This window comes from Phoca vitulina, unplaced genomic scaffold, assembly GCF_004348235.1.
Source record: "Phoca vitulina isolate PV1807 unplaced genomic scaffold, GSC_HSeal_1.0 scaffold38, whole genome shotgun sequence".
Taxonomy (NCBI): domain Eukaryota; kingdom Metazoa; phylum Chordata; class Mammalia; order Carnivora; family Phocidae; genus Phoca; species Phoca vitulina.
Window position 1 is genome coordinate 11,107,113 of NW_022589741.1, and position 14,037 is coordinate 11,121,149.

The 14,037-nt window shown below is 39.7% G+C and overlaps 1 pseudogene; it reads left to right on the top strand.

The window, feature by feature from the left end:
• Positions 1-10,488: 10,488 nt before the first annotated feature.
• Positions 10,489-14,037, top strand: part of LOC116646821 — a 58,006-nt pseudogene continuing 54,457 nt past the window's right edge.

The window sequence follows — 14,037 nt, forward strand, 5'->3', positions numbered from 1 at the left end:
TAAGCAAATTGAAAGTAAAGGGCTGGAAATGCATTTATCGTGTAAGGTAAATGAAAGGAAAGCTGGGATAATAATACTTATACAAAATAGACTCTAGCCACCCCCCCCCAAAACTAAGCCACAAAGAAATAGAAAATTTGAACAGATTAATTATCAGCAATGAAATCAAATCAGTAATCAAAAAACTCTCAACAAACAAAAGTCCAGGACTAGAAGGCTTCACAGGTGAATTCTACCAATCATTTAAAGAAAAGTTAATGCCTGTTCTTCTCAAACTGTTTCAAAAAATAGAAGAGGAAGGAAAGCTTCCAAATTCGTTTTACAAAACCAGGATTACCCTTATACCAAAACCAGATAAAGACACTATAAAAAAGGGAACTACACGCAGATATCTCTGATGAACATAGATGCAAAAATCTTCAACAAAATATTAGGAAACAGAATCCAACAATACATTGAAGTCATTCACCATGATCAAGTAAGGTATATTCCTGGGATGCAGGGGTGGTTCAGTACTCACAGATTAATCAACATGATACACCACATCAACAAGAGAAAGGATAAAAATCACATGATTGAGTTCTGGTTCAAGATGGCAATGCAGGAAGACCCTGAACTCACTTCCTTCACAGAACACATCAAATTACACCTGTAAATAGAAATATTCCTCCTGAAGAACAAATGAGGGCTGACTGAACAGCTACCAAACAACCAAAGATAGAGAGAATGGCAAGAGAGATGGAGACACGGTAACAAAGGAAATTCCTACCCCCTACACTGAGAATGGCAGTGGGGAGGAGCTAGAGGAAAGCTGGGGAATGACATGGTTTACTTTCCCGCCCCACCTTGAAACCCTGGACCAGAGCACCTATTTTTGATCCATTCACCTATGATTAGATGCTTGGGTTCCTTCCATATCTTGACTATTGTAATCAATGCTGTGATAAATATATGGGTGCACATTTCTTTGAATTAGTGTTTTCATTTTCTTTGGGCAAATACCAAATAGTGGAATTACTGGGTCATATAGTATTTCTATTTTTAATTTTTTGAGGTACCTCCATACTATTTTCCACAGTGGTTGCACCAGTTTGCATTCCTGCCAGCAGTGCACGAGAGTTCCTTTTTCTTCACATCCTCACCAACACTTGTTTCTTGTCTTCTTCAATTTAGCCATTCTGACAGGTGTGAGGTGATATGTCATTTTGGTTTTGATTTGCCTTTCCCTGATAATTAGTGATTTTGAGCATATTTTCATGTTTCTGTTGGCCATTTTTATGTCTTTGGAAAAATGTCTGTTTATGTCTTCTATTTTTTAATTGGATTTTTTTGTTTGTTTCAAGTTGTATGAGTTTTTTATGTTCTGTTAATCACCATACATCATTAGTTTTTGATGTAGTGTTCCATGATTCCTTGTTTGCATATAACACCCAGTGCTCCATTCAGTACGTGCCCTCTTTAATACCCATCACCAGGCTAACCCATTCCCCCACCCCCTCCGCTCTAGAACCCTCAGTTTGTTTTTCAGAGTCCACAGTCTCTCATGGTTTGTCTCCCCCTCTGATTTCCCCCCCTTCATTTTCCCTTCCTGCTATCTTCTTCTTCTTCTTCTTCTTTTTTTTTTTTTAACATATAATGTATTATTTGTTTCAGAGGTACAGGTCTGTGATTCAGCAGTCTTACACAATTCACAGCACTTACCATAGCACATACCCTCCCCAATGTCTATCACCCAGCCACCCCATCCCTCCCACCCCCCACCACTCCGTATGAGTTCTTTATATATCTTGGATATTAATCCCTTATCAGATATATCATTTGCAAATATCTTCTCCCATTCAGTAAACTTTCAGCTTTGTTGATTGTTTCCTTTGCTGTGCAAAATCTTTTTATTTTGATAGAGTCCTGACAGTTTATTTGTGTTTTTGTTTCCCTTGCCTTGGGAAACATATTTAGAAAAAAATGTTATGACCAATGTCAGAGAAATTACTCTAATTACTAATTACTAGGTGTAAATAAGATTGTTTTCTTAATTTTGCTTTCTGCTACTTCATTATTGGTGTATAGAAATGCAACAAATTTCTGTATATTAATTTTGTATCCTGATACTTTACTAAATTCATTTGTCAGTTCTAACAGTTTTTGGTGGACTCTTAGGATTTTCTATGTATACTATCATGTCATTTGTAAAGAGTGAATGTTTTACTTCTTCCTTACCAATTTGGATGTATTTTTCTTGTCTGATTGCTGTGGCTAGGCCTTCCAGTACTATGTTGAATAACAGTGGTGACAGTGGACATCCTTGTCTTGTTTCTGATCTTAGTTGCTCTCAGTTTTTCACCATTGAGTATGTTAGCTGTGGGCTTTTTTTTATGTGGCCTTTATTATGTTGAGATATGTTCCCTCTAAAGCTACTTTGCTGAGAGTTTTTATCAGGAATGGATGTTGTACTTTGTCTAAAGCTTTTTCTGCATCTATTGAGATGTTTTTTTTAAATTTGAGTATAGTTGACACACAATGTTACATTAGTTTCAGGTGTACAACTTAATTATTTGACAAGTTTATACACTATGCTCTGTTCACCGCAGGTATAGCCACCATCTGTCCCATTATATCACTATTACAATGTCATTGATTGTATTCCTTATGCTCTTTTTATTGCTGTGACATATTCATTCCATAACCAGAGGCCTGTATCTCCCTCTCTCCTTTACCCATTTTGCCCAACTCCCACTCCCATCCCCCTCTGGCAACCACCAATTCTCTGTATTTATAGTTCTTTTCTTTTCTTTTTTTTTTTTTTAGATTCCATCTAGGAGTGGAATCATATGGTATTTGTCTTTCTCAGTCTGACTTATTTCACTTACCACAATACCCTCTAGGTTCATCATGTTATCTCAAATGGCTCAATCTCCTCCTTTTTTATGGCTATGCAATATTCTATTGTGTATATATACACAATTTTCCTTATCCATTTGTCTATTAATGGACACTTACATTGCATCCATTTCTTAGGTATTCTAAATAATGCTGCAATAAACATAGGGGTTAATATATCTTTTTGAGTGTTTTCATTTTCCCTGAGTAAATACACACTAGTGGAATTATTGGAACATATGGAATATGATGGAATTTATCCATTTCTTCTAGGTTGTCCAGTTTTTTGATATATAATTTTTCATAGTACTCTTACCCTTTGTATTTTTGTTGTGTCAGTTGTTACTTCTTCCTCATTTCTGATTTTATTTGGGTCCTTTCTCCTTTTTTCTTGATGAGTTTGGCTAAGGATTTGTCAACTTTGTTTATCTTTTCAAAGAACTATCTCTTGATTTCATTATTTTTCTTTTTTTAAAGATTTTATTTGAGAGAGAGAAAGAGAGAATACGAGGCACAAATGGGGGGAGGGGCAGAAGGAGAGGGACAAGCAGACTCCCTGCTAAGTGGGGAGCCTGATGCAAGGCTCAATCCCAGGATCCCAAGATCATGACCTGAGCTGAAGGCAGACACTTAACCAACTGAGCCACACAGGGCCCCTCAATTTTTTTTTTTCCCTACTGTTTTTTTAGTCACTATGTCATTTATCTCTGATCTTTATTATTTCCTTTCTCCTACTCACTTTGGACTTTGTTCTTTTTCTAGTTCCTTTAGGTGTAAGGTTAGATTGAGTTTTTTGTTTGTTTGTTTGTTTCTTCAGCTAGGCCTGTATTGCTAAATACTCTTAAAACTATTTTTGCTTGTCCTAGAGATTTTGGACCATTGTGTTTTCATTTTCATTTGTCTCCATGTATTTTTTTTATTTCTTTGATTTCCTGGCTGACCCGTTCACTGTTCAGTAACATGTTGTTTAACTTCCATGTATTTGTCATCTTTCCAAATTTTTTCTTGTGGTTGACTTCAAGTTTCATAACATTGTGGTTAGAAAATATGCATGGTATGATCTCAATCTTTTTGTACTTATTGAGGCCTGATTTGTGATCTAGTATGTGATTTATTCTGGAGAATGTTCCATGTGTACTTGAAAAGAATGTATATTCTACTGCTCTAGGATGGAATGTTCTGAATATATCTGTTAAGTTCATCTGGCCCAGTGTGTCATTCAAAGCCATTGTTTCCTGGATTTTCTGTTTAGATGATCTGTCCATTGATGTAAGTGGGGTGTTAAAATCCCCTACTATTATTGTATTATTATCAATTAGTTCCTTTATGTTTGTTATTGTTTTATATATTTGGGTGCCCCTATGTTGGGTGCATAAATATTTATAATTTTTAGATCTTGTTGGATTGTCCCCTTTATTATGATATAGTATAAGTCAGTCAGAGAAAGACAAATACCATATGATTTCACTCCTATGTGGAATTTAAGAAACAAAACAAACAATCAGAGGAAAAAAGAGAGAGGCAAACCAAGAAAAAAAACTCTTAACTATAGAGAACAAACTGATGGTTACCAGAAGGGAGGTGGGGTGGGGATGGGTGAAATAGGTGATGAGGATTAAGGAGTACACTTTTGTGATGAGGAGTGGGTGTTGCATATAAGTTTTGAATCACTGTACTATACATCTGAAACTAATATTACACTGTATGTTAACTAACTGGAATTTAAATAAAAACTTAAAGAAGCTGAAGTACTAAAATAATTATAAAATATGTGCCTCAGATTTTATTTTCAATCAGATTAGATTTTAATTTCTATTTCTAAACAACCTAGACTAATTAGAATCTAAAGTCTGAACAAATTTCTAAATAAACCACATGGCAATAAAAAAATTAATTGTATTTCTATAAATTGTCAATGAACAATCTGAAAATTAAGGATAAGTACAAAGTTTATAATCTGAATATTACAAAACATTGTTGAAAGAAATTAAAGACCTTAAAAAATGAAAGATCTCCCTCAGTCATGGATAAGAGAACTTAATATTGTGAGGATGACAATTTTCCCCAAATTGATCATCAGAGTTAACACAATATCTATCAAATTCCCAGTGGATTTTTTTTTTTCCAGAAAGTACCAAGTTGGTCCTAAAATTCATTCATTCACAGAATAGTCAAAACAATCTTGGCAAAAAAATAAAAATAAAAATAAGGTCAGAGAATTCACACTTCCCAATTTGAAACATTCTACAAAGTAATAGTAATTAAGCCTGTGTGGTCTTGGCATGAAGATAGACTTATAAATGAATGGAATGGAATTCACAGTCCAGAAATAAACCTTTACATTCATAATTACTTGATTTTTGGCAAGGGTGCCAAGGCCATTCAATGGAAAAGAATAGTCTGAATAGTCTATTCTACAAATGGTGCTGGGACAACCCAGTATCTATAGGAAAAGAATGAAGTTGGACTACTTCCTCACAGCATACACAATAATTCACTCAAAATAGATTATAGACCTAATATAAGAGGAAAACTACTAAACTCTTAAAAGTATATAAGGAAATACTTATGACTTTAGGTTAGACAAAGCCTTCTGAGATATAACCCCAAAAACAAAAGAAACAAAAGGAAAAAAATAAATTCTACTTCATTGAAAGTGAACACTTGTGTTTTAAAGGACACCACTCAAAAAAATGAAACAACCACCCACAAAATGGGAGAAAATATTTGCCCCCATATATCCAATTAGGTACTTGTATCTAGACTATATAAAGAACTTTTACAACTCAATAATAAAAAGACAAATAACCCTATTTAAAAGAGGACAGAAGAGATAAATAGACATTTCACCAAAGAGGATGTACAGAAGGCCAATCAGCACATAAAAAGATGTTCATTAGTCAGGGAAATGCAAATCAAAATCACAATGGGAAACTATTTAATATCCACTAGACTAGCTATAAAGAAAAAGACAATAGCAAGTGTTGTCGAGGATGTGGAGAAATTGGATCCTCATACGTTGCTTGTGGAAATACCAAATGGTGCAATTGCTTTGGAAAACTGTCTTGCAGCTCCTCAAAATGTTAAACATTGAGTTACCATATGTCCAGAAATTCCACTCCTAGGGTATTTACCCAAGAGAAAAGAAAGCATAGGTCTACACAAAAACATGTACATAAATGTTCATGGCAATAGTATTAGTAAGAACTCTAAAGGAGAAACAACCTCAATGTCCATCAACTGATGGATAAACGTGGTCTATGCGTGTGGCGGTGGATTATAGTTCAGCAATATAAAGAATAAAATTCATGTTGCCATTTGAATAAAACCTCAAAGACATTATGCTAAGTGAAAGAAAAAGACATAAAAGAGCATATATTGAATGATTACCCTTATACGAAACATCCAGGAAAGGCCTAGAGACTGAAAGCAGATTAACAGTTGTCTGGGGTTGGAAGCTGGAATGAGAAAGATGGCAGAGGGACATGAGGGATCTTTTGGGGACAATGGAAAGGTTCTAAAATTGATTTTTTTGTGATGGTTTCATAACTTGGTACATTTATTAAGAGTAGTGAACTGCATAATTAAACTGGGTGAATTTTATGGTATGTGTATTCTAACTCAACAAAGTTGTTAAAACAAACAAACAAAAATTGTATCTGTGGGATATATACTCTAATAGTGGAATGCATGACATGTCGGGAACAAATTGAGGGAAAATCCATTCACTCTGCTTGAGGTGAGAGGACACTACCTATGGAATATGGAATGAAAACCATTCTTGGTTTCATCTATCCTACCCTCTTCTGTGGAATTCCTCCTGTTTCTGAGGATCATTCTCTTCTGCTAATGTCCTTCACTGCCCTCCTTTGCCATCTGTCAATCTCTCTCTTACATTGTGAAAGAGTTTAGTATGGAGTTCCCGACCTTCCTCCCCATTCTCATTCTGTGAATTTTTAATATCTTCAAGGATGACACATCTAAATCCTCATAGTTTCTTATCTGTCTTCAATCCAGTGGCCTTCCTCTTTATACCACTACACAAATCAGATCCATGGGCACGTGTTACAACTCGTCATTAGCCATAATTTCTCCGCCACTTCACTACTCCACTTAGTGAACACAACCTCCTCTTCTTGCAGCCCACTCACTTTTTTACTCTTACTAATCCAACAAATTATTAGATTGTTTAGACCAGGGGTCGTCAGGTAACTTTTTCTGTCAAAGGCCAGAGAGTAAGAATTTTAGGCTTGTGGATTAGAGGACCCCTGTCACAATTAACTCAACTCTGTTCCCTACTCTGCTGTTGTAGGTAAAAAGGCAGCTATAGGCAATAAGTAAGCAAACGGGCATGGTGGTCTTCCCAAAAAAACTATTACAAAACAGGCCATGGACTACATTTGGTCCATGGGACGTAGTTGGTGCTTCTCTCCCCTTAGCTTAGACACAAGCAAATTATTTTACTTTTCTGAGTCTCCCTTTTTCCATGTATGTAATGGGAATAATGCTTCCTACCTCTCCAAGTTTATAACTGTTCAGTGAGAAGATGAACAAAAAGTTCAATTGCAGTTGATGTCATGTAGTACTGACAAAATTCATGTTTTTTAAAAAGGGTTTCTAGGGTTGCCTGAGTGGCTCAGTTGGTTAAGTGTCTGTCTTCAGCTCAGGTCATGATCTCAGGGTCCTGGGATCAAGCTCTATGTAGGGCTTCCTGCTCAGCAGGGAGGCTGCTTCTCCCTCTGCTTCTCTCCCCCCTGCCCCCACACCCTGCTAGGGCTGTCTCTCAAATAAATAAAATCTTTACAAAAATAATAAAAGGAGTTCTAATAAATACCTTCTCTCAGTGGAGTTCAGAATGAGTTTAGAAATTAGAAAAGAGTAAGCAAATGGAGAACCGCCTCTCAAAATTCAGTTATGTGTAAGAAAGCAGAAATTGGAGAATGTGGAATGTCTATAGGCCAGTGGTGTTTCTAATACTGAATCCCCAAATCAGAGCAACTTACCTGTCCTGCCTACGCAGCACTAGACCAAGCAGGCCTTCATGAACAGGAAGAAGAAGAGAAGATTGGGCACCCTCTTAAAAATTATTAATGTTCTTCCAAATGGATGGAAATATCAGGAATGGGTTCTTAATGTTCTGCCTAGAACAAATGTTTGTTTTCTTCCCCCACTGTCCCCAGACTGGATAGTTAGATTCATGAAGTCAGAGCAACCTCTCCCACAAGGGGGCTGGCAACACACTCACACATTCTCATGGTTTTCTCTGAGTGCGTGCCAATAGCCTTTCTCCGAGTTTAGCTCAAAGAGCTCCATAAACATATTCCAAACAGAAAGAAGAATAAACCTAACCTCCAGGGGCCTATAGATATTGCTATAAAAGATCCTGCTAAGAGATTAAAATTCTTCGGCGGTCTTTTGTCTTAAAAAAAACAAGCAAACAGTGCATTTTCCCTATGGTTGAAATTTAGATTAACAGAAATGTCTAAAGTTACTTACAAATTAGACAGCTTTAACTATGCCCCCCCCACAACACACACAATCATTGAGCAAAATTAATAGGAAAATGTGCTTTGTAGTATGTAACCCCCTTCCCCCCAAAATGCAGCCTCACTCTTCCCACCGTCAGGCAAAATAACTTTGAGCAGCACAAGTCAGGACTGTGTTACTTCAACCAAAGATCAGCTCTCCATCATGTTTATTTCCTCTCATATTGGTCTCAAGGACTGTGGAGCCAAACCCTCCTTCCTGGGGGCTGCAGGCCCACACAGGTCAGGGCCTGAGGCTCTAGCCTCACCTCAGTTGCTGAACTATGAGCTCAGACCAGTTTTGTGGCCCCCATCTAGGTCCCCGGCTCTTTGTTATAAGGGGGGGGTGGTGTCTGCCCTGACTAGTTCAACAACTGTTACAAAACCAACGTGAGTTAATTATATATTTTAGGGGCACGAAGCACTTGTCTGTTTATTATGCAATTATCTATGTGGTCATGGTAATTATGCGAGTAGCTCACAGCACACATTTATCATCAAGGATTTATGGAGCCAAATGTTTTCATTTTATTCCACGTAGGAGAGAAGCCTCCAGGGTTTAGTTGAAGAATCCTGGACCTACTGTTATCATTGAGAGAAACATGCCTCCTAAGGGGTGGGGAAGGACAGTCTGGCAGGACCTATTCACAGGTCTCTCTTCCTCCCCAACCCCCCCCCCCCCCAGTAAATTCCTTTAGAAATGATCTATCATGTCTCTGTGCCAATCTCCATCATGTCACGATCATAGTTCTGATATGCATAGTTATATGAATATGTGCCTGGCGGAACTGGCACACATGAACACACACAAGTATGATATGTACATACATATATCATGTATGTGAAAAACATGCATACATATCTATATACATATTGATATTCAGGTATCACTATAACTAGATCATCTAGATCTTTTTTTTTTTTAAAGATTTTATTTATTTGAGAGAGAGAGAATGAGAGAGAGCACATGAGAGGGGGGAGGGTCAGAGGGAGAAGTAGACTCCCCACCGAGCAGGGAGCTGGATGTGGGACTCGATCCAGGGACTCCAGGATCATGACCTGAGCCGAAGGCAGTCACTTAACCAACTGAGCCACCCAGGCGCCCTCATCTAGATCTTCTTATACCTTTCTCCACACTTCTATATCTGTAGATATCCCCATGCCAAGCAAAGCAAATTTAGCATGGCCAGTGTAATATGATGGTAATAGGCCACTGAGTAGTGGCTGAACTGTGACCACATACCACCTTTAGTTGCAGTGATACTCATGTCCACAGAGTTTGCTCTTTTGGATTCTTCCCATCCCGCTACAGATGCAAGCTGCAATGGGATTTAGGCCTGTGACCCTTCACTTAGGGCCTGAGATTTAGGTTGTTGTTGGAGTGCTTAATGTATGCAGTTGTTTAGAGTAAGGGAAAGAATTTACCAAGAAAGCACTACAAATTTTGAGAGAAGCTAGCCAAATCAAGTCTCGGTTGTCCAGGAACTATAGACAAGGGCTTCTGTTTTCCCTCTTCCCAGTTTTTCAAATACTACTCTTGCTACTGTGGAAGTGACCAATTCCACGTGACAGCGAAACAAAGGCATGAGCGAAGGAAATGCATTCGGTATAAAAATATGTAAGGCCTCAGCCACAGGTGACAATGGGCTGTGACTGGATCTATTCTAATCTAAGACTGAAGAACTCCCTCCTGGCTCCTTTCTTCTGGCTCTTGTGGAGTGAGCAGGTGAGGGTCACGGAGGGGAGGGAGGCCTGTGATGCCAGCCGGCACACCATGGCCACAAATGGCATTTCAGCTTTGGATCCCTGAAACTTATAGGACAACTCCAAAGCTGAAATAAAGACTGCTTGAACCCAAGCAACTCTGCATGGTTGTAACTCCTCTGAGAGAATAGGATAGAGAAGATGCTCATCCGTACGTGTGGTACCCTCCAACTTTTATTTTCAGGTTTAATGGCAGAGACAGGAGAGAGAACCACAGACTGGTCCGTCTGTGCTTTTCAAATGGTGTGTTGCAACCCTTTAGGGAATAGTAAAATAATTTTATTTGGGCGTGGAAAGTACTTTAAAAATGGAATAGAACGGAATGGGGTAACATAGAATAACTAGAAAATATCACAGTACATTGCATGCAGTTAGGATAAGTATTGTCTTGCCAGACTTGTGTTTGTGTATATGCTCTGGAATGAAATTTGATAGGATTTTCTTACTGTGAGTCCCAAGCAAAAAAGTCTGAGAAACATTGCCATAATTTAGCTGCATTCCTTTGGGATTCTAGGTTTAAAAAACAAACTAAAATTCCGGCCATTCAACAATGGCCTTTTCTAAAGAATATGTCTTTGTCCCTCATGGCAATGTTTCTCAACTACTTCAACATGAGGAGATAAAAAACCTGGCGGTAGAAACAAGCTGCCTAAAAACCAAATAGGAGATTTAAAATGAAGCTTGACGAGGCAGGCAAGATCAGGGAGAGAAAGCACCAGGTAATACGTATGTTTGTGTAGCCCAGAGAAACTTAGACACTAGGATGCATTGGAGGGGACCAGAAAAAAGTGTTTCTTAGGCTAAACAGTTGCTAAAACTTTGCTATACCCACTGAGTACTTGATGAGAAAAAAGGCTCAGAGCTCTGATGTCACTCTAAAGAGAAGAATTAACCTAAGAGTCAGGAGCCAGGAGTCCTTCAACCAGTTTGGTTCCTGGCTTCAGGAAGGACCATTGCATCTGATTTCTAGTAGAACATAAAATGGAACTTTCTCAAAATCCAGGAGATAGCAGCTATCTAGAACATAAATAACCCTGTTCTGGAAAGTTCTGAGCAAAGTATGCAGAACAATGTCACGTTTTTCTTTCTTTTTTTTCTTTTTTTTCAGATTTATTTATTTGAGAGAGAGAGAACACAAGCAGGGAGGAGGGGCAGAGGGAGAGGGAGAATCAGATCCCCGCCCACCCTTGCTAAGCAGGGAGCCAGATGTGGGGCTCAATCCTAGGTCCCTGAGATCATGACCTGAGCCGAAGGTAGAGGCTTAACTGACTGAGCCACCCAGGTGCCCCAGCAGTGTTATGTTTATTTGAGTTAATGTGTAATTATTTCTCCTGTCCTCTTATAGGATACTCATTTTGTTTCCAAATGCCATAGCTTGTAAATTACTGCTGATGTTACTATTTTTCTTAGTTGTCTGGGTCATTTACTTGGCTGCAAAAAAAAAAAACAAAACACACACACACACACACACACACACACACAAAGGTAGGAATTGTTTCCTTTTTCAAAATTTCCAGGATGGTCATAGTGACTGTGGAAGCTCACCTTGATTATCAAGGCAGGAACTGAAATTTAAAAACATGTCATCTTAGAAACTGATGTAAACAAGTATCTCTCTTTAGCATTAGTCCCTTTGACAATATATATGTGATTTTTCAGTGGCTGCCAACTTGGTAGTATTTGGCACTACTAACCGTCTTGCCTAAAAATTCTTTCTGGAGGGAGGGGAAAGAAGGCGGAGGAGTAGGGGACCCTATGCCAACTGGTCCCCGGAATTGAGCTGGATATCTACCAGACCACTCTGAGCACCCACGAAACCAGCCTGAGATGTAAGAAGATCTGGATCTCTACAAACAGAATATCGCAGGCGGTTGGTTTCGAGGTACGAAGCGGAGAGCCGTGATTCTGCCGGCAGATATCGGAGGATAAACGGCGGCGGGAGGGTGCTTGGCTGTGGGGATCCTACACCGCCGGTGAGTGACAGCCTCTCGCGCTGGGGACGGGCACAGACTCGCAGACCGGTAGTGTCGGGAAAGGACTCTAGGGCAGCCCCCCGGGGTGGAAACCTGGAGCAGCGGGGTCGCGCGCATGGGAACTGGGAGCGGCTGGCGGTTTTAGAAGCACAAAGGGCAGAGACGTGCCCCGACCTGGAGGCAGGACTGGGAGCCCTGCGGAGGGGCGCACAACCCAGGCCGCTGCAGTTTATAGCAGCACGGACAGAAACGGAGACGGTGTGGCCTGGAGAGCTCACTGAAGAACAGACTGCGGTCTCTCTGCTCTGAGGCAGAGGGTTGGAAACGGCCTCCTCTGCTCTGACTCGCGGAAGAGACGCGGAAAGCCCCCAGGGAACAAAAGCCCCAAAAACTGATTCCCGCTGAGCCCATCCCCCGCCACAGGGGGGGAAGGGCAACTCCGCCCAAACAGGGTTGCCTGAGTAACAGCGCCGCAGGCCCCTCCCTCAGAAGACAGGCTGGGAAAACAAGAGGCCAGCAACCCTAAGGTCCCAAGAAAACAGGTGCATCTTGCTTGGGTTCTGGTCAATAATTTGGACTCTATACATTCCCTCAAACACCCATCAACAGAATGACTAGGAGGAGGAGCCCCCAAAATAGAAAAGACTCAGAGATCATGACTTATGCTGCCGATTTACAAATGGATGCAGATATAACCAAGATGTTGGAGATGGAATTCAGGCTAGCAATTGTGAAGACAATAGCTAGAATGGAGAAATCAATTAATGGCAACATAGAGTCTCTAAAGGCAGAAATGAAAGCTGAATCGGCAGAACTTAAAAATGCTATCAATGAGATCCAATCCAATCTAGATAATCTAACAGCTAGGGTAAGTGAGGCAGAAGAACAAATAAGCAACCTGGAAGACAATATAATAGATTAAAAGGGAAAAGAGGAGGCCAGGGAAAAATAACTCAGAATCCATGAAAATAGAATCAGAGAAATAAGTGACACCGTGAAGCGTTCCAATGTCAGAATAATTGGAATCCTGGAGGGAGTGGAGAGAGAGAGAGGACTAGAAGATGTATTTGAGCAAATTGTAGCTGAGAACTTCCCTAATCTGGGGAATGAAACAAACATTTGCGTTCTAGAGGCAGAGAGGACACCTCCCAAGATCAAGGAAAACAGGCCAACACCCCGGCATGTAATAGTAAAACTTGCAAATCTTAGAACCAAGGAAACCATCTTAAGGGCAGTTAGGGGGAAGAGATTCCTTACGTACAGAGGGAGGAACATCAGAATAACGTCAGACCTATCCACAGGGACCTGGCAAGCCAGAAAGGCCTGGCAAGACATATTCAGGGTACTAAATGGGAAGAATATGCAGCCAAGAATACTTTATCCGTCAAGGCTGTCATTTAGAATGGATGGAGAGATGCAGAGCTTCCATGACCAGCAGAAACTGAAAGAATATGTGACCACTAAGCCAGCCCTGCAAGAAATATTAAGGGGGGGTTCTATAAAAGGAGAAAGACCCCAAGAGTGATATACAACGGAAATTTACAGGGACAATCTGTAAAAACAATGTCTTCACAGGCAACATGACAATTAATTCATATCTTTCAATAATCACTCTCAACGTGAATGGCCTAAATGTTCCCATAAAACGGCACAGGATTGCAGATTGGATAAAAAGACAGGACCCATCCATATGCTGCCTACAAGAGACTCATTTTGAACCTAAAGATACATCCAGACTGAAAGTGAAGGGATGGAGATCCATCTTCCATGCCAGCAGACCTCAAAAGAAAGCTGGGGTGGCAATTCTTATATCAAATTAGATTTTAAACTAAAGTCTGTAATTAGAGACACAGAAGGACACTATATCATTCTTAAAGGGTCTATCCAACAAGAAGATC